Below are 19,177 nucleotides of genomic sequence, written 5' to 3'. Positions count from 1 at the left end.
AACAATGCAAATTCTGCTGTGTCAATTTGATTGGCATGAAAATTGTGGTTTGGGTGCAGAGGTGGACGAGCACCTCTCCTGGCCTTTTCACAACACGAGAACGTTTCCAGATATCAAAAAACTCTTTTTCAGAAACATCACCTGGAAAAAGGGCACCTGACACATGTTTCCGGTTACGGTTCATGGAGTGCTCTTCCTGCACTTCCCTAAACTTTTTGAGCATGTATTTGAATTTTAAAACAAAGAGTAGCCATAGCCTATATGGGTTTTTTTTTTCTTCCCCTATTTACCAGCTTACCATGTCACCTGTCCCTGTCATTCAGCAAGGAGGACAAAGAGCAGTTTTAGGGACTATCAAGAATAGGATTAGTGACTTGTTCAGTTACACTTTAGCAGTAGCTGATCTCTAGGCCCCTGGACCAAATCTAACCCTTATGAATGTAGATTAAGTGAAGGTTTTTGGATCTTTGGCCATGTTTGTTTTGAAACTCGCTTTGTCTTAGTCCCATTGCTTGCTATTTCCCGCTGGATTAGCTCCTGCATGGCGCTAATGCTGTGCTCTGCTCCCCCTGACCCATGATCTCTCTGTGCATACCTAAATATAAAGCACACCGTATAATCCCAGAAAATTGTGGGGCCCCCATCCCTGGGTGAAACACCCCAAAGAATGTTATAAACCATTTAATCTAATGTGATTTACCAGGAACCCAGAAATCTGTGAGCTAGCTAGCTGCCAGCCTACCAGCCAACCCCAACTGTGTTCAGTTCAACCATCTGGATTGTTTTTAATCTGATATTCAATGGAAGAAATAAAAGTAAAGAAGAATTGAATATATATGTATACATAGGGAGGAGACTTAATAAATAGATATTGTGAAAGAAATCCTAACAACCTGATTCTGACCACTGCAACTTGCTGCATCCTGCTTCTTATCTTTCTTATGAGCAAACATCTAATGCGATTTATCAAGTTCAAATGAGGGCTGAGTTCTTTTATGGGAAGCTAAAAAGAACCTTCATTCTCCTTTTTGTGTGACCTCAAAACTGTATTTTGTTCCTTTAAGAGTAACGAGATAAAACCTTGCATCATTGACCATTATAGAGATCGATCGACCACAGAGGCAAGTGAACTTGTATATCATCTTTGTGTGTGCGTGCGCGTGTGCGTGTGTGTGTGTGTGTGTATAAGGGAAAATGTGATTTGGGATTTATCTAGCTCCAAGTTCTTATCTGGCATAAATTTAATTGAAAATAGATGACTGTAGACTATAATCTAGTCTCACGCACCCTTTCCTGGTGATGAAACTCTGCCTTCTGTAAATTCAGAAGGGCATTGCAAAATGAGTGACCAACACAATTTCGAAAGAACAAGATAGCAATACTGTTGATCTTGTCCCACATCATCACATCATGGTTTTCAACAAGATTCTCTTGAATTCAATTTCAAAATTCAACCCATAATTCATGGGTTCTTTTGCGAAGTTGAGATTGGGAGTGCTTGCTCATGGGGGAATCTGTTGGGTCTCTGTAAATCATTTCATAAAGAGTTTGGTCTCGACCTGCTCTATATATAAAGTGCCTTGATGTAACTTTGTTATGATTTGGCGCTATATAAATAAATCTGATTTGATTTGATTTGCATACAGGTGAACACAGGGGCTTGTTCTTTTAATGCAGCTTCCTAACTAATATATCCCAACCTCGAATATAGGGTGGGGCACATTTAATATAGAAACTAGAATAACTTAAATACATAATATGACAATAAATAATGACCAGCACACTACAATGCCACGTCAAAGGTGAACCCTTTCACCTTTTGAAAATGACATCACCTTATCAGAGGTGTGTGCAAGGTTTTCCTAATTGGTGTATGAATCACTGAGATAGGGCTAGAGATATGCTTTGTGAGGGGCCTTTGACCACTAAACTGGTAACTGTCAAAGTGACTGAGTCAAACTGAGAATTTGTACCAAATTCCTGGGAGTCATCCTAATGAGAATAGGGACTGATGGACAAGGCCACGAGTTGTTACTCATAAAATACAACTATACATTTTTAACAAAAGCGATTCAAGTCGCAATGTGCAACTCAAGGTAGGTTTTTTTTTTCTGATCTACTGTTTGAATTTAGAGTGAAAGAAAAAGCGCAATATAACAGTATAAAGGTTTGTCGACCAAACTGGCAGGGGATAATGTGAGATTTGGCCGCAACAAAGGACGGCTAGAAAATGTAGAACAAAAGCAGTAGGCGAGATTAAAGCTCCTACCATGGCTTTAAGGCCTGTGGCAGGCGACGTGCTCACAGTCAGGTAAATCACCCAACGCTGCTGGTGTAAACCGAGAGAAATCACGACTCGGCAAAAACTCCTCCCTGAGGCGTGTCTGCATGATATGTGCACACTCACACGTACTATGTCTTTAAGGCTTCAGATCTATATTTACCCACGTTTCCGACTCATTGTGACACTAAAAAATATCCTCCATGAGTCATGAGGCAGGGAACCGGAGAGGTGAAGGAGGGAGGGGAATGGGAATAAGACTGAAATCAGTTTAAAGAGGGATCAGTGAAGCAGGATGGAAAAGAGACTAATTGAGCTGAAGGGGGAGAAGAAAAGAGGATAAGCATGGGAGGAGAAGGAGGGAAAGTGGGAGGTGGAGAGATGAGGGACAACTGTCCTGATGTTGTGTCCCCTCGTTCATTTGTTTGAATGAAAGAAGAAAAATGAGCTGAGATCATTGTGTGAGGTTTTATCGTCTCACTGCCCAGCAAGGAAAACTGCAAAACCAGAAGGAAAAAACTTCACAGAAGATTTAAATAAACGGAATACATCTTGAAAATGCTTCAAGCCCTCATTGTTGCATGCCAGCGACTGGTCATTTGTGGTTTTGCCAGACTGGTTGCCCCCACTCACCCCTCACATGGGTGCAGTCCAGCTTACACTCATTACAACAGCATTACCATTCATCGACATATCTGAGGACGTGTGTGTGTGTGTGTGCATTAATGTGCGAGTTCACATGTACTTGCCAATGGCAGAGTTTAATGATTGGTTGGACACCCAAAAAACTAAAATCCCCTTTCAGCCTTTTTTTCTTTCTCATTACAAATCTGTTTCAATATCCACTAATTAACACTTAAAGCTTCCTTGTTTGTAAAAACACACACACACACACGCACAAAAAATCCCAAGGTGGTGAAATTATCGTCTATGCAGTGAATCTAGGGGAATATTACCAATACTTTTTTTTTTTTTTTAAAGACACAAGCGTGGTGTCAGTCTTATTACCCTATTCTCCACTTGGAGCCTGGCACGCTTATTTCACAAAATGTTAAACAATTTTTACAATATGTTTTGAAACACAGAACAGTCTCAACAGTTTTGCTATTTTAGCAATCTCCTTAAGGAAAGGCTCTTTTCACTTTGCCCCTGCTCAGAGAGGATTGAGTTCAGGATCAGGAACAATAGTAGGGGATTCAATGTCTTGCTCAAAACTATTTCAGCTGGGCATCAACCAAGTATGTGGAATCCAAACCATCTAATTGTAAGAGCCTTGTAATGACACTTTTCAGTGGTTTTCTAAAGAAATTTGAGGGCATTGTAGTCTAAAATACTTGTGCTGTGTATCTGCAAGGTCTGCAAGTGGGGAAGTGTTGTGAGCTGGGGGAATTACTGCAGATCAGGCAGAATGGAGCTGGATTTGTGTTTTTGTATTAGACAGGCCTGGCCTTGTTAGCGAAGCCACAAGGGCTCAGTGTTAAAGTTTGGCAGAACGATCCAACTCCTGATCAGCTCCAAATCACTCAGAAACGGGCAAGGAAGCTGACTTTAAAAAGCATGACATTTTACGATTAAGATAAAGAACAATACCGATTTACAATTTCATTCATGAAAAATTTAATCATTGATTTAAAGGGCCAAGCATGTTGGCAAGTTTTTGTTGAGACTGGTTCAACGAACACTTTCATAGAGAAACTTAACTATTGTAATCCCAAAGTCCAAAATGAAGCATTGACAGCCTGCAGGTTATTGTTTGACTCCTTATCTTAGTAGCTGTTTAACTGCTATTTTTCCAAAAAGTTTTTGCTTAGACTTTTTATCAACACTGACACCCGACTCATCACGTATGAATGAGACTCCATGATAAATAAAAGTTTGCTTGACTTTGTTTTAAATAAGAAAACGAACATAACAGTTCTGTAAAATTACAACCTCCAGCTCTATGCCACAGATTCCTCTTCAATGTAAACGTTTTGCTCTTTCTCCCATATACACTGTAAATCTCACATCTGCACCCAACCTAACATTTGCCAACTCTTTCACAAGGGGCTTCATAGAAACATTGAAATGATAAATGATGCTATGTGTGCCTCTTATGTTTCATTTAGAATACTCTTCCCCTTAAACACTGTATAATTTATTTTAAAGGTAACCATTAATAGAGGTTGCATTTTCCAGATTTTCTCTTGTGTGCTTTTTGTTTTTTTTAATACTAAAGGCGTGTACTTTGAAGCAAGTTAAATTCCCAGGATGTATCTTGGTTATCGGGTTTAACCAAACTTCCAGGACAACCTGCACTTAAAAGCTGACAACAAGCTGGTCTCATTCTTTCCGGGTTTACCTGTCCAGATACAAGCGTGTTGATGTGAAAGAAGCAGAGCTGATAATTACAGGCAGCATTCTCACAAATGTGAACAAAGTACTTCATGTGATATGAGAAGAAACATTGATAGTATCAGGTAATCTTGGTTACAGCAACATCAAAAAGTGGTATTCAGCAAAGTGGAGTTTGTGGTTTATTCTTGTGATAAAAGGCATTGGAGGCTGTCTGTGTTATTCTGAGCTGCAGTGATTGAAGAAGAAGCATCAACACTGTCGGGAGTCTTGTCCGACTTTCAGTTCAAATGAAGCTATAACGTTTATTATGTATTAGCTGAGTGTGATGAATTCTTCCTCCCCTTGTAAGAAGCTCCATTTTAAAACCAGAATGGACGCTTTTCTGAAAAGACGAAATGCTTATGCTGATTTATGGAAAAATCTGTCTAATGATATTAATCACTTAAGTGCCATCTAAATCCTGAAAGACCATATGACCTTTTTAAACGTATCTGATTGGTCAGCAGTTAGGCTGTTGACAGGTTTTTCTCTGATCTGCCCCAGAGCAAGTAAGTAGTTCAGCATGATTTACCCCGATAAATATCTAATCCCAAAAACCAAGTGATTAATCTGTAGTTGCGTCAATAACATCAATTCCTGTTTCATAATTTTTTATCCTACATCTGGCTGTGTCTCTGGCTATTCTGTGACTCACTTCTCTGATCTCATTCCCTTTGGGTGGATACTGAGTCATTTTTTTTCCCTCTGAATTACCACAACAAACTCTGAGCAGAACAGTTAGTGTCAGCTGCCCAAGACAATAAACATGCTCTGCAGTGTCTCCTTGACTTTTTCCACAATGAACCCAACTCCTGTCCCTCTCACCTACTCGTCTCACTTCTGGATAGCACTTTAAACTTTTAGACAAAAGCATCCTTTCGGATAAGCAGTTGAAATAATCCACAAATAAATGGTTGAAATGCTTTTTTTAGCAAAGAGTAAGTTAGTGTGTATTTATGTATGTATAGGAAAACATTTTATATACCATTCTCTACTACACCACACCACATTGCTTGTGCATTGCATTTCTAATATAAATGACAAGTAAAAAACAGTCAGCGTGGATAATTCCTACGCATATCTATGGGCACAAAGACATCTGCAACATAATATAAGCAACAAAGTCAGGTTCCAGGTTCAGACAAGCAAGCTGGCCATACAGCTACCTTACTTATCCATGATTAATGGCAGCTTTTAAAAATGTGAGACACCATAATGTGTAAAACAGCCAGAAGGCATGTCACCGAGCTGGCCGTGCCTTGTTGTTTTAATGTACACCCTGACCGGTGGTGCTGCTAATTAGCCATGGCTAATTGTTGGCAATGTGCAGCACAAAGACACGGTGTCCAGGAGCAGTAGTTATTTGTGAAAGATTAGCAGTCTGAGGGGCCGGTAAAAAGTGAGATTAAGACATTCCCTGCATGTTCTCTGTGAATCGGCCTATTTGTATCCACTTAAATCATTTACATGTGATTACCTTTAGTTTTCACGTCTATAAAACAGCATGTGAGTGGAAAATGAGACGGTGGAATTAAATTTGGGATGGAACTCATAATACTATCTAAAAAATTAATTCTCATCGATGTTTAAATGTAAGATCTGGTCTATTTCTAGTGTGACCCCAGTAGTTTGTAATGTGAAGCCTGCTTGTGTGAGTGAACATACTGACTGTTGGTAGCTGTTTATAGACAACTTGTTTATCATGCACTTATGTGTTGAAATATGTCCTTGTTCACCTCCTGTTAGTTGCTTATTTCTCATATTTCCACAAAACCCACAACCCAGCTAATTTGTAACGCCTGCCATTTCTGCTAACATTTGTACCAACATGCAGGAGATGAAGTGTCATGTTCATTAGCACAATGTCAGAAATCTGACCTTTTGCAATTTGACTCACATAATATGTGACCTTGTCGCATTATCTCTCATGTTGTGATCATACAGTATATTGCCTATACATTAGGGTAATTATCTAAAACACCTAAGTGGATTAGGTGTAATCCTCTTACTGTGCCATATTCAAGGATTTTCACATACATGGATCGATAGCTACCGCCAAATCCGTTAAGGAAATCTGTGCTAACTTGTAAAGCTCGCAGCTAGATCGGAAGGCCTTCTGCTCCATCACAGTATGAAATGCTGCCTCATAAAACACACACCTGTGTCACAGGAACAGGAAACTAATGTATCCCAAAGCACAACTCCGCAGCAAAGCACAAACAGCTGTATGACAAGTTCAACAGCTGCGCTGTATCAGCAAGTGAATTTAGGCCACGACCTGACCAGCTGTTACATCACGAGGGGAGCCAGCTGCATCTCCGAGTAAACTGTTGCATCACAAACACAGATTCACTTTAACTCTTGATCAATTCTGTGTCACCACCGAAAGTTAACTGGAAACACGCTGAGCCCTCCTCTACACATTCACTACTCCTCACTGATCAGCATATCAGAGTCACACAACAGTAATTTCCTCATCCAGCATTACTGGATACATCGGGTGTGTGCATACACTCAGAATCTGACCCTTTAAATGTTGGGACAGTAAATATAGTGCACTATATAGTAAACAAGGGGAGATTTGAGATATGTCGCAGCAAGCGGCTTAAGTAAACGGAGTGCCTTTGATACCTGCCAGCCAATAACAAACAAGTACTGAGATCTCAACATATAAGTTCTCTAATTACAGTTATGTTCAAGAACACTATCATTAGCTTTGAAAACAGCTAGCTCAAATCACCCTGATGAGAATAAACTTCCTTTATCATGTGATTTGGATGAGCCAATGTTCCCTCAATATCTGTACAAATTTTAATGCCATTTGGAGGGACTCCCCAAAGGAAAAAAACTAAACAAAACACTGAGGTCATGTAAATTTCTGTCACTGCTAACATACACTATTAGTTGGTTCAACAAAGTTAACATTGGAAAGGTCCGATTCTCCCATCAGGCGCCTTTAAATCACTGGGTGTGAACAGCAATCAAACATCATGAAAATGAAAACAAAGTGGAAATGTGGTTGAAATGTAATGATAATTTGTACTATTTTGTGGAAGGTTACAGTCAAGAGATCTGACATTTTAATCTGTTCAGTGAAGGAGGAGTGTCAGTGGTCAATAAAATAAAATAAAAAAAAAAAAGGAAAAAAAGAATTTCATAATTAATTCATTAAACTGCAAGAAGTAAAGTTCTCCATTGATACAGCCAACAGACTAAATCCCAGGGAGGCCATGCTTGGTTAGGCTAGATTGAAAGGAAAAGTAAATTAATCAGGGGTGATGTAGGAAAACAACCAGCATTTTAGTTTATGGTATAATTATCTTACTATGCAAATACTGCAATCTTTCTGTTGAGTCACTGCATGTTAGAAATAAGCAACTAATACTGTGACTGTCCTCCCTAAAAGAACAAGAAGAGCCATTTCAGTATGTTCCCCGAGAACAAACTGTATGTTTATATTAAATTAAAGCGAGGCTCTCAAACAAGGACGTGGTGTGTGGTTGGTTTTCCATGTGCCACTTTTAAATTTTCAGCACCTTGTCCTGTAAATGTCTCTGCACAGCCCCGGTTGGAACAATCAACAGAGAATTTATAGGCACTATTTCCTTTTTCTGAATAACAATGAGTTTAGTTCCTTATAAGCATGACTATGATCCTTTGGTCATTGTCTAGCCTTAACCAAATCATTTTTACTGTTACCTGTAACCTTACTAATTTTAACTCAAGCCACCATCTTTTCACCATCTTGGAAAGCTGGTGGCTCACCATGGAGTTTCTGTGCCTAAATCTAACCCAAACTAAAACCACATGGGGGAGTAAGCATTGAAAGCAGTTTTATTTTTAAAACAGGTTCAGAAGGTGCAGACCAACAGAGTAATTCTTCCAAAAGTGACCTCAGTCCTGGGTCGGACTGGGGGGGCATGGGCTTGGGGGTGGGGTATCTCCTGCCCCCATATAACAGTGCCTGCCAAGGCTAGCACCAGCTCTGTTTGTCACCCTCACGCAGTCAACAGTGACCTCTCACTGTGAAAGGCCTGCTAGATTCAAGTGCCAAGCACAGTGAAATCTATCTGTTCAGCTCTGTGATTTCAGCTGAATGCAGACTGGATCACCATCCAAGAAATACTGGAGAGAAAAGCCTGACTCTCTCCATTTGCAAGCGAACTCAGGTTTGCCTGGCAGGCTATAGCTCAAGGACACACAGATAAGAAAGCACACATACACTCATTTGGCTACAGCTACGCACACTCACACACAAGTTTCAAAGACTAGATCAAATATTTATCAAATTCTGGTAAGTTAGAAAGGAATTTCCTAAAATACACACTGTGGATAATCTCTAGTATTCACTGAGGGAACGTGTATGTATGTATGCATGTATAAAGTATGTATGTGTGTGTGTGTGCGCGTTCGTGTGTGTGTCCTTGTACAGTAAGGTGCACCAGTGAACTTCACATAGTATTTGCAGCAATAACAAGATAACAAGCTCCCATTAAAGATGCTTGTCAGGTACTGTGAATGTAACCAACCTCTCAACAACCAGGCCAGCTTTAATGGGATTTCACTTCCTGCTGTGTGCACACTGACTGCATAAACAATGTTAAATGAAATGGAGATGAAAGCCAGAAGCCTCATCTTAACCCCATCTATACCCAGGAGGCAACGGAGGACAGAAATGTACAGCAGGTTAAAAAAAAAAAAATAGGATCCTTCCTTCCTAACATCACTCCTGATTGAAATGAACTCACTGTGGTCAACACGTGATCAGAGCTGCCTTAGATTACATGTCTCTCTACCTCCTCTGCCTACAATCTCTCCTTTTTCAATCTGCCTCTCATACCTACCATTCCTGCCACACTCCCCCCTCTCTACCACTTGCCTACCCCTAAGTGTATCTCATTTTAGCATCAACAATCTGTAAGCCAAGAGCTGCTGTCACCAGATCCCCCCAGTTCTGCAGGGTTCTTAGGAATGGCATGTGGTCCCATTTGGCAGCTTAGCAGCCGCCGACCACACAACTACAAACCGTAGGCTATCTGGAGGCCAAGGTGAGCCGGGCTACAGGTTGAGGCTTATACAGTATGTCCCACCATGCAGAAAACCTCCCCAGGATGCACAGGGAGGCCGTTGAGCTTTTTGGCAGAGTTAACTTGTATCTCGTTACTTAATCAAACAGGTGGGCACAGGTTCATCTGTAGCTCTTGTACCGGTGTTACTGATTTGGTTTTTCCAGATCACCCCATCACTCCTTTCTAGCAGTTCTGAATGCAGATAAAGTTAATGTTACATCTCAGGTTTCAGAAGAAAACTGCACAGGGAGAGGCAGATGTTTCTTGGAAACGACGACAGCCTCAACTCTCCCAACTGCACCATATGGCCTTGTTGACCATGTGTATGTGGGTGGGATTGTGTACATCTATCATACAAATTTAAGTGCATTACGAGCTTGTGTACCCACTGCAAGTTCATGTGTGACTAATCGAAAGCACGTCTGTCATGTAAAATGCACTCTAACCCATTCATGTGCACACATTATCATTCGCATTTTCCCCTTGTAGACAGAGGGTTAGGGTGAGGATTTTGAAAAAAGAAAAATAAAGTAATAAATAGAGGGTTCACAGCTGGGGTCCCAAGACTGAGTTGCACAGAATGTGACTGGGAGTGGCAGGATTAATGGTAAATATACGGTAAAAGGTCAAGGTGAAAATGGAGGAACAAGAGCAGGAATATAAAAATGAACTGTCACTGGTATACTGGTACACCACTCCTTTCAAAATCATCCACATTTTTTATTTCCTACAACTTGCTTCCTTCAAATAATCTCCCTCTATTACTATTCCCAACCGTTTTTTTTTTTTTTTTTTTTTTTGCTGTCTTTCTTGTTTTATGAATCACCAGATCTTTACCTGCGTTAACACAGTGAACAATAATGGAATTTCTGCATTCTTCTTTTGACCTCAGTACTTTCTCTCTTCCTCAAATTTCGAACCTCTGAGTACAACACATTTTAGATGATGATTCATTCATTCATTCATTTATTCATTCATCTTCTATTTCTTATCTGTTTCTGAGTCACTGGGGGTGCTGGAGCCAATCCCAGCTCACTCTGGGTGAGGGCAGGGTCACCCTGGACAGGTCACCAGCCCTTCACAGTGCCAACACACAGAGACAGACAGAGACAGACAGAGACAGACAGCCACTCACACTCACACTCAGACCTACAGACAGTTTAGAGTCACCGGAAACCAAACCCATGACTTTTATGTTGTGGGGCAACAGCGCTAACCACTATTCTGCCTTGCTGCCAATTTGATGTCCATGATCCCCCAGGATCAATTGCGCAAACATGGGGAATCCCTTAACTTTTCATGTAGCACCATCATCAGGTCAGCAATGCTCTTTGCCCAATACTTTTGTTTGTGACAAATTTACAAAACCAATGATTCCCACCGGCTCTGACTGTACTTTGCGATTAGTGTTAATAGGCAAACATTAGCACGCTAACGCGCTTAACCCAGTCCAATGAGCATGGGAAACATCACACCGCTCGGCATCAACATGTTTCGTATTGCTCCTGTGAGAATGGGAGTTTGCTGACGTTAGCATTTAGCTCAAATCACCACTCTGATCTAAGTGCAGCCTCAAAGGGCTGTAGACATTTAGTCTTGTTCCTCTCCATCCCTTGGCAAGGGAGAAGGAAAACGCCTTATGAAGCAACGCAGGGCAGAGTAACACAGGCCAAATATAAGCCCGAGTTGTGGGAGTGAAAATGAAGTGAGAGGAGAAGGCTGTTTCTTAGACAGACGTCAACCAGACACGTTTAAACCTTCCACCTTCCTCTTGGGTAATTTTCTCACCTTGCGTTGATTTTTCAGCCTCCGTCTAATTTTATCAGTGCATAGCAGAATGCACTTTGCTTTTGGGGATATTTTGGTGAAATTACATTTTATAGCATGAACAGAAACATGCAGTTGAGAGATTTCCACTAACCCTCACACACCCACATCCTCAAACCTCCGGCCTCCGCAGACAGTGGCACAGCCAGGCAGAACTATAGATATGCACGCTCACACATATACACTGGCACGCATCCATACACAGAGGTAACCCAGTAATTAGGGGTACTGTAATTGTGACTTAGCATTGTAAACTGGCAGGGCAGTGTTGCCAAAGAAGGTTTGTTGACTGTTAGATTATGAGAGGGAACTTAAATGCTATGTGTTTATCTACATTCTGCAGCGGTGAGAGCGGCAATCGAAAATATCTACCAGGTTCTCAGTCATGGATTTGGCTCGAGCTATAAGGATTGAACAATCATCATCATCATCAGTGTTAATTGGAGATTATCTGGTTTATTGTTGGCTCAGTATCAGGATATTGGACATAAATATTAAACTGTAAAGATACATGTGAGTTCATTTTGATTGTGTAATGTTCTTCTGTGTTGAGTTGAGGATTACTATGCTATAAATGTTACTTTTTCTTGGTCCCACTGGGAAAATGACTAAATTCTCTGATTTAGTGTTTGGATCACGTTTAACCTCATATTTATTTATAGAGCGCATTTAAAAGCAACAGCAGGTGGCCAAAGTGCTTTTCAATCCAAATAAGTCAAACATAGCAACACAAGAACAACAAACCACATGGACCAAAGTCATGCAGCTCTCATGCTGTGTTAAAAGCTCAGAAATAAATATTTTAATAAATAAAAATGCAGGTGTATGGTTAGCTTTAAATTAAGGGTAATTACTGAGCACAGTAAACACCAGAACTGAAAGATACAAAGGCAAACACAGTGACACATATGCATGTGTGTGTGTGTGTGTGTGTGTGTGTGTGTGTGTGTGTGTGTGTGCGAGGAGACAGGTGATCATAAATATGTCAAATATTTGACACTGCTAATTACAATGATAGTCTTGTGACTTTGGTAGTCGTATTTTCTGTAGGTGTTGAAAACAAAGCTTTTGGCCTGCACAGTGACATGGTGTTAAACTTTACACTTGGATCCATACATACTGCGCAAGCAGTGTGTGTCCATGTGCGTGTGTGTGTGCATGTGCGCCTCAGCTTTAGTTTCTGTTGGCCCATTCATTCATCCCAGTTGTTGGTGCTTACATGTTGTAATTCTGCTCGTATTTCAGGCCTTTCTCCTCCCTGCTGACTCACCTACTACCCCTTTTCTCCCGTTTACTGGTTAATTTCCACACTGTGCTCCACTATGTTCTTTGCCTAGAGTCTTTTGCACTTTGTGTGCTAGGTTGAATTTTTGTTATTCTTTTTTAAATACTCCACTTTTAAATCTCATTCCTGGGTCATACTCTTGGGTTTCTTGCCTGAGAACCACAACAATGTGTGTGTGCATACACAACAGGCAGACCATAACAGTGGGAAGCCCAGCATCAGATAAAACTTTACCCATCATATTTTCTCATTCTTTCATAGCCTCCAGCCCCCTGACCCCTTTTTTAATTCCCACACACAACCACAATAAATCCGCCCACAACAATATTTCCATTCATGCTACTGCAAATCACATTCATCAAAGTCACACATTTCCTGGCTATTTTCCGTTTTATGGCATTTCCCATGTCCCAAATTTCCATATCATTCACATGAGTGGCAGATCAGCAGATTATTTTTTTTTCCACAGTGCTCTGAAATAAACAATAGCTGCTTTTCAGGACATCAAAGTGCTGGAGGGGGTGAGAATGGGCTGCTTAGTGGCATAAAATATCAAGGTGAGAGATTAGGGTTTATCAGAGATTTCCTTTGAGGGGAAAAAATGTTTCCTTTGACGACTGATTGGCTGAAAAACAACTAGCTGAATTGAAAGAGACCAAGATGTTGATTGATGAGTCCAAATGTTGTCTGTGTTTAATTCCTGTCCTCTGTCACTCTTTCCCCAGTGTGTTTGTGTCCGAATGTACCCCTCTGAACAGCCAAATTACAGGAGAGCGGTAACTTTCCAGGAAACAACCATTTCACAAACAACAGCATACTTGTGACCGTCACAGCTTTATGTCAAAGGGAAAAGGTGAGTGAGGTGATATCAAAATAACTGACTGAGATCTTTGCTGTCGTATTGTCTCATGGAAAGGAGTCAGTTTCCAGAGTGAATCACAAGTGCAGGGCATTGGAGACAAGGTCGGCTAAAACTGACATGACTCCAAATACCAGCCATTCATGACAGTTCGGGTCATTCAGCGAGTAGACGTGTAGCTCTGTGAATTCTGGGGGGGTGGTTTGAGTGTTGTTGGGGTAGTCTAGAGCCCCCCTCTTAGGTCAGGCAATACCCTACCGCCCCCAAGTGGACATGGGGCAAATGCAAAAGATCTTGGTCTTTGGGTAATATTCATGCATTTGCCCAAATGAATGGCCATTGAAAAGCCAGACAAACATTACGCAGATATAAAATGGATTATTGCAGTAGTAAAGTAGTGCATGGGCCATCCTTTACAGATGTGCGACAAGCTAAAGAAAAATTTGAAAAACAAATGAGTGGACAAATATGGCAAATGCAGGTGGTTTCACACAAATAAACAGGTAACATCCCTTCATAACCAGTGTCCGGAATAAAAATGCTGACCAGGTGGGAGGAGGAAAAACCCCAAGTGGTTTTAAAAAGGGTTCCATTATTGGTTTCACTGGATCAACAGATCTCAACCCATCTGAACATCTATTTAGAAGTGACATATTTTTTGGTTCGGTGACTTGTGGAATCAATGCCTAGGAAAACACTGAAGAAACTTTATAGCTATATACATTTAATTTAATTTAATTCATCACTCATCGGTGTATGTGTTGACAAGGAGAAAGAGCCACTGAACAATTTGGAAATGTATAGCTGCCTTGATTAAATGTTACAAACTCGCAAAATATTCATCAGTGTGCTTTAACTTCTACAAGCAAGCAGCTGTCAATGAAAAAGCACGATAGGAGGCGAGATAATGTAAATGCGATTGTGCACCTTTTTGACACAGTGGTGAGTTCGAACTCATTTACAGTGCCGTACGTGACAACATTCACGCGTAATGTGATTTGACCTAAAGTCTCCCCTGACATGGTGACACAGGGGGACTTTTACGTCACAGTTTTGACAAGTAGCCCTTTTCTTCGGCACACACAAAGCCTTGACTGTGCTCATAATGGACTGAGAGAACAGCTGCTCACATGTCAGCTCCAAGACTGTGAACCACAGACGGGTGGGGGGGAAAAAAAAAAAAAAGCCCTGTGCTGCAGGTGCTGTGGCATCGAGGCCTCAGTGTGGATGTTGGCGCTGCAGGGACAGGTGGGCTCCCGGCTGCAGGTGCACATTGGCCCCAGCAGTGCCAGGAGGACGCTGGTCAGGTTGTGCCAATACAATTCTTTCTGCACCCTGAACTGTGTCTTGCCAAGATAGCATGTAAGATTATGATAGTAATTATAGATTTCAAGTAGCAGCATCTTGTTCTTTCTGTGACTCCCTTCTAAGATGTTAATGAACGATACAAAAATAAAGAAATCTCTCTTTCTGAGTCTCTCCATATTGACCTGCATAATAGACAATATTCACTGTAGCGCACAGTCCGAACACACATACTCAGACCTGCTCCATTAGACTAAACTATGCCCAGTCCACTAAGTTAATGTTTAGACGCACTATGCCTACCGAGATACAAGCAGCAAGTGGTGGGGGAGCAGTGCTGAAGGTCAGCCCCACATGTGCTGTGTGATCTTTTCCAACCTACGGTGAGCCAAATGACATAGATTTAAGGGCTAAGGGGGGAGGGGTTGGCGAGGCAACAGAGTCTTCACAAGCTATGACCGACCTACCTGACACAAGGTTTTTGCATAAAGGAGAGACAATCACCACGGGAGAAGTAGGTCGATGGGAAAGTGGAAGGTATAAAGGGAGAGGCAGAGGGAAGGAGGTTGATAGGGAGCATGCAAAACAACCTTTGTGTGTGTGTGTGTGTGTGCATGCTTGTGTTGCAAGCAGAATAATAAAAAGTCCTCATTATTCTTCCAAATACCAGGTTTCAGCAAGACCACTTGATCGTTTCCAATACAGTTCATATTAATATGGGCTAACAGCTTTGGGAATATTTTATCAGCAACTCAATTGAAAAAAACAAACAAACTGTGAAACCGCTCAAATTCCACAGATTTGCCAAAAGATCATTAAACAGTGACGTGGTTGTGGAACATTAGTATTTAAGTCTAATATACCAGAGGCAGCACCACAAATGGCAAGCATTATTTATAGAGCCCCCAAATCCCCAAAATGTTTGATTGAGTTTTCTCATTTCGAATGTTCACCATCTTAGTTTTGGAGTAATAAGATGCTAACATTGCTAACGAGCCTTAACTAGCCTTAACTCAACTGAGCCTGATAGGTATAAATTAGTATAATTATTTCAAGTAAATTTTAACATCCATAATACTTAATTCAATAAATCTAGCTGACATCGAATCCTGGCTATTTCATTGAGCTCCGTTAATTCACCACTAACAAATGGTGAGCTCCCGTCTAGGACACCTTTGCTAAGATGACTGACATTTAATCGTAGCTACCATACAAACAAGTGACAGATTGAAGTACAGACAGGTGAAAGTGGTTGTGATGACAGATAGCCTCACAAGTCAAAAGCGGATGAGATGCCATTTGTGAAGGCCAGCGAGCACGAGAATCCAGGCATACAGCAAAGAAACAAGGCTAAATGTTGATGGACTCAAACAAAAATAGCACTGAAAACCATGCACATGGGTATTCCCGGACCAGCGTGAAGGTTATGAGAGGCATTGTTGACCGGCCACTGCTCTTGTTATTATTTGCCTCACCCCCACACATGACTCCGTTTTGCAGACTAATCTTTGTCAGCCAAATGACAAGCTGTTTTTTTTTGTTTTTTTTAAATGGGCCTTCAACCATAAATAGATTCATTATCAGCAGTGGTTCAAATGGCATCATGTTACCTAACAAATGATTGCTGTGTGAATGGATAAAAAAAAACAGGAGACTCTATCGGTGTGACTCTCACCACATGCATACACTCACATGCATCCCCGCAAACACACTTGCCAAAGAACTCCACCTGCTCTCTCCAGTCTTTTCCAACCATTCTCCTTGCGGCCAACTCGGACCAAATCCTGCTTCTCTGTTGGCTGTGCTCTGCTGCAGACAGTGAAAAGGAAGATGGGGCTTTTGTTCTGCTGCCTAAAAGGCTTCAGGATCTAATGCAGAAACCTCAGACGGGGGGGTGGAAGAGAAGAATATAGTTATAGAATAAACACACACACACACACACACACTCCCTATCACTCTCTCATAAGTGTACAGTATCATCTGCAGGAAGGTAAATATGCTGACAATACTTAGTTAGATCAAGGATATAGAGGATTTGCCTGTACTGGGGGGGAGGAGATGGTGAAATTCAAAGAGAGAAAATGAGAGGTTCAGTATTTGTGAATAAGAATGAGATCATGACAAAGTCTAAGTGTCTCTGTGCCTGTCTGAGTGTGTGTGAGAGAGAGAGAAAGAGAGAGCACAGTATTGGCTGTAGTCTGACTTTGACCCACACAGGCTGCCAGTAAGCAGGCAGCTGACAGCCTGGCCGGTTGCCATGCGAACTCAACGCCTCGGCAACGTGCAGCCTGCCTCGTACGCAGCAGCGTCGTGGAAACAGTTACCAGGCACTTCTGTTACTGAGTCAACAGCAGCCACTGGTGGACAAATCCAGACATTCATTCATAAAAATCCCAACCGCAAAAGCGTTTCTCATGAAGGAAAGCGGCTACACACATTAAACTCTGGAAGTATCAACAGCTAAAATATTCAGGACTGATGTCATGTATGGCTTAATTGTTGATGAGACTGACATGAATCAGTAACCATGTACTTTGGAATTGCAAATGTTACACACTTTTGCCACCATGCTCACTTATTTCTGCTATTCCCCAGTTATACATGTCACATGGCACCAGCAGATACTGCAGCTGAAATAATAGAGCCAGCAGGACATCCTCTGCTCTTATGGTCTGCAGCACATGGAACAACCTCTACCACGGGTCCAGAGTCAAACCCCTGAGTACCTGAGTACATTGGGATTTAAGAAAAGAGTAGAGCAGGCAAATCTGCAGCAAGCTCACTGTCCTTTGTTTCATGGGTCATGGAGTCCAACAAAGCAAATGTAAACTTATTGTCGTTACAGGAGAAGGTGTCTTTCATCTGATCTTTGCCTAATGAATGAGCAAGTAAAAGTATGATTGAACAGATGTCAGATGTCAACGTTTTACTAAGGGTGCCTAAAGTGGGACTTTCAAAGTTTGCACACAAAAAAAAAAGAAAAAAAAAAAAAACAGTGTACAATCTGGAGGCTTTAGAAAATATCTAGAATAGATAAAACTGGTCCTGCTGCAGATGGCTGGCAGAGTAGCTGTTACTGGCCATGTCTGCCACCTCTGACTCTCTGACCATGTATCTTTAGATTTTTAAGATAAAGTATAATATTTTAACTTGTCTCTGTGACTATGATTAAAAATTAACACACTGCTCCATACAGCTATGTCTCTATTATATAACACGGCAAAGACCTTCTGACCTCAACTATCTTTCTAGTTAACTGCTCCCGTATGGAATTTTTCCTTGTCTGGAAATAATAGAGTGCATATGTGAGCATGCTTTCTTGTATTCAATTGAAAGTTTGAACAGTCAGAGGGCTTAAACTAAGTGCAGATAATATTGGTGAGGACAGACACATGAGGTAACTGTATTAAACACGATCACTGCATTGGATCAGCCCTAGAGAAGGCGATGTCATGAGTCAGCACTAAGCTATGCACACAGGAGGGAGGGATGATATCACCGGGATGCGCTAAAGAGCATAAAGTGCCAGTGCCAATGTTTATGTGTCTGCGCATGGAATAAATTGTGCTGCTAGACTTTGTTTAGTTTTTAAGACAACACTCATGAACGGAGATGGTGCACAAATTAGCCAGAGCGCATCTTGGTTCTCTTTTTCTGCAACAGCACCTTGAAGGCTTTCTGGCTGTCTCTGAGACCTTGCACGTAGTCTGACCTATATGCAATTGCCTCGTGTGCATCCTGTTCACCCGGTGCAGCTGTGACTGTTCGATCTCCCCCCTCTTCAACTGGGTCAGATTTTGGAAGCGTGAGGCAGATAGTGTGACTACCAGCGTGACAACAACGTATGTGTTGGTCGAAGGAGGAGGGACCAACAGAACTGAATCAGCAGTGTCAGTTTTGGGGAGGGCACAAAGACAAGAGTGGCAACTGCGCCTCTCTGCAGCTGTGGGCCTACGTGAGCATCGGCAGGAACACTCTTGCTTGTCTCAACCCCTCCCTTACTGGTTCCCTCGCGCTCTCTCTCTCTCATCTCTCCCACCCCCCCCACCCCTCCCTTTTCCTCATTTATCCCTTCTAATACACTAGACAGTGGCCCTCCCTCCCTTGACAAAGTCCTTCTTCCACTGTTCTCTCTTGTTCTCTATCATAACTCCCTCATTTGTCTCCCACATCAT

Source organism: Echeneis naucrates, chromosome 24 (assembly GCF_900963305.1).
Source record: "Echeneis naucrates chromosome 24, fEcheNa1.1, whole genome shotgun sequence".
NCBI classification, from domain to species: Eukaryota; Metazoa; Chordata; class Actinopteri; order Carangiformes; family Echeneidae; genus Echeneis; species Echeneis naucrates.
Note: the sequence above shows the minus strand (reverse complement) of the source record.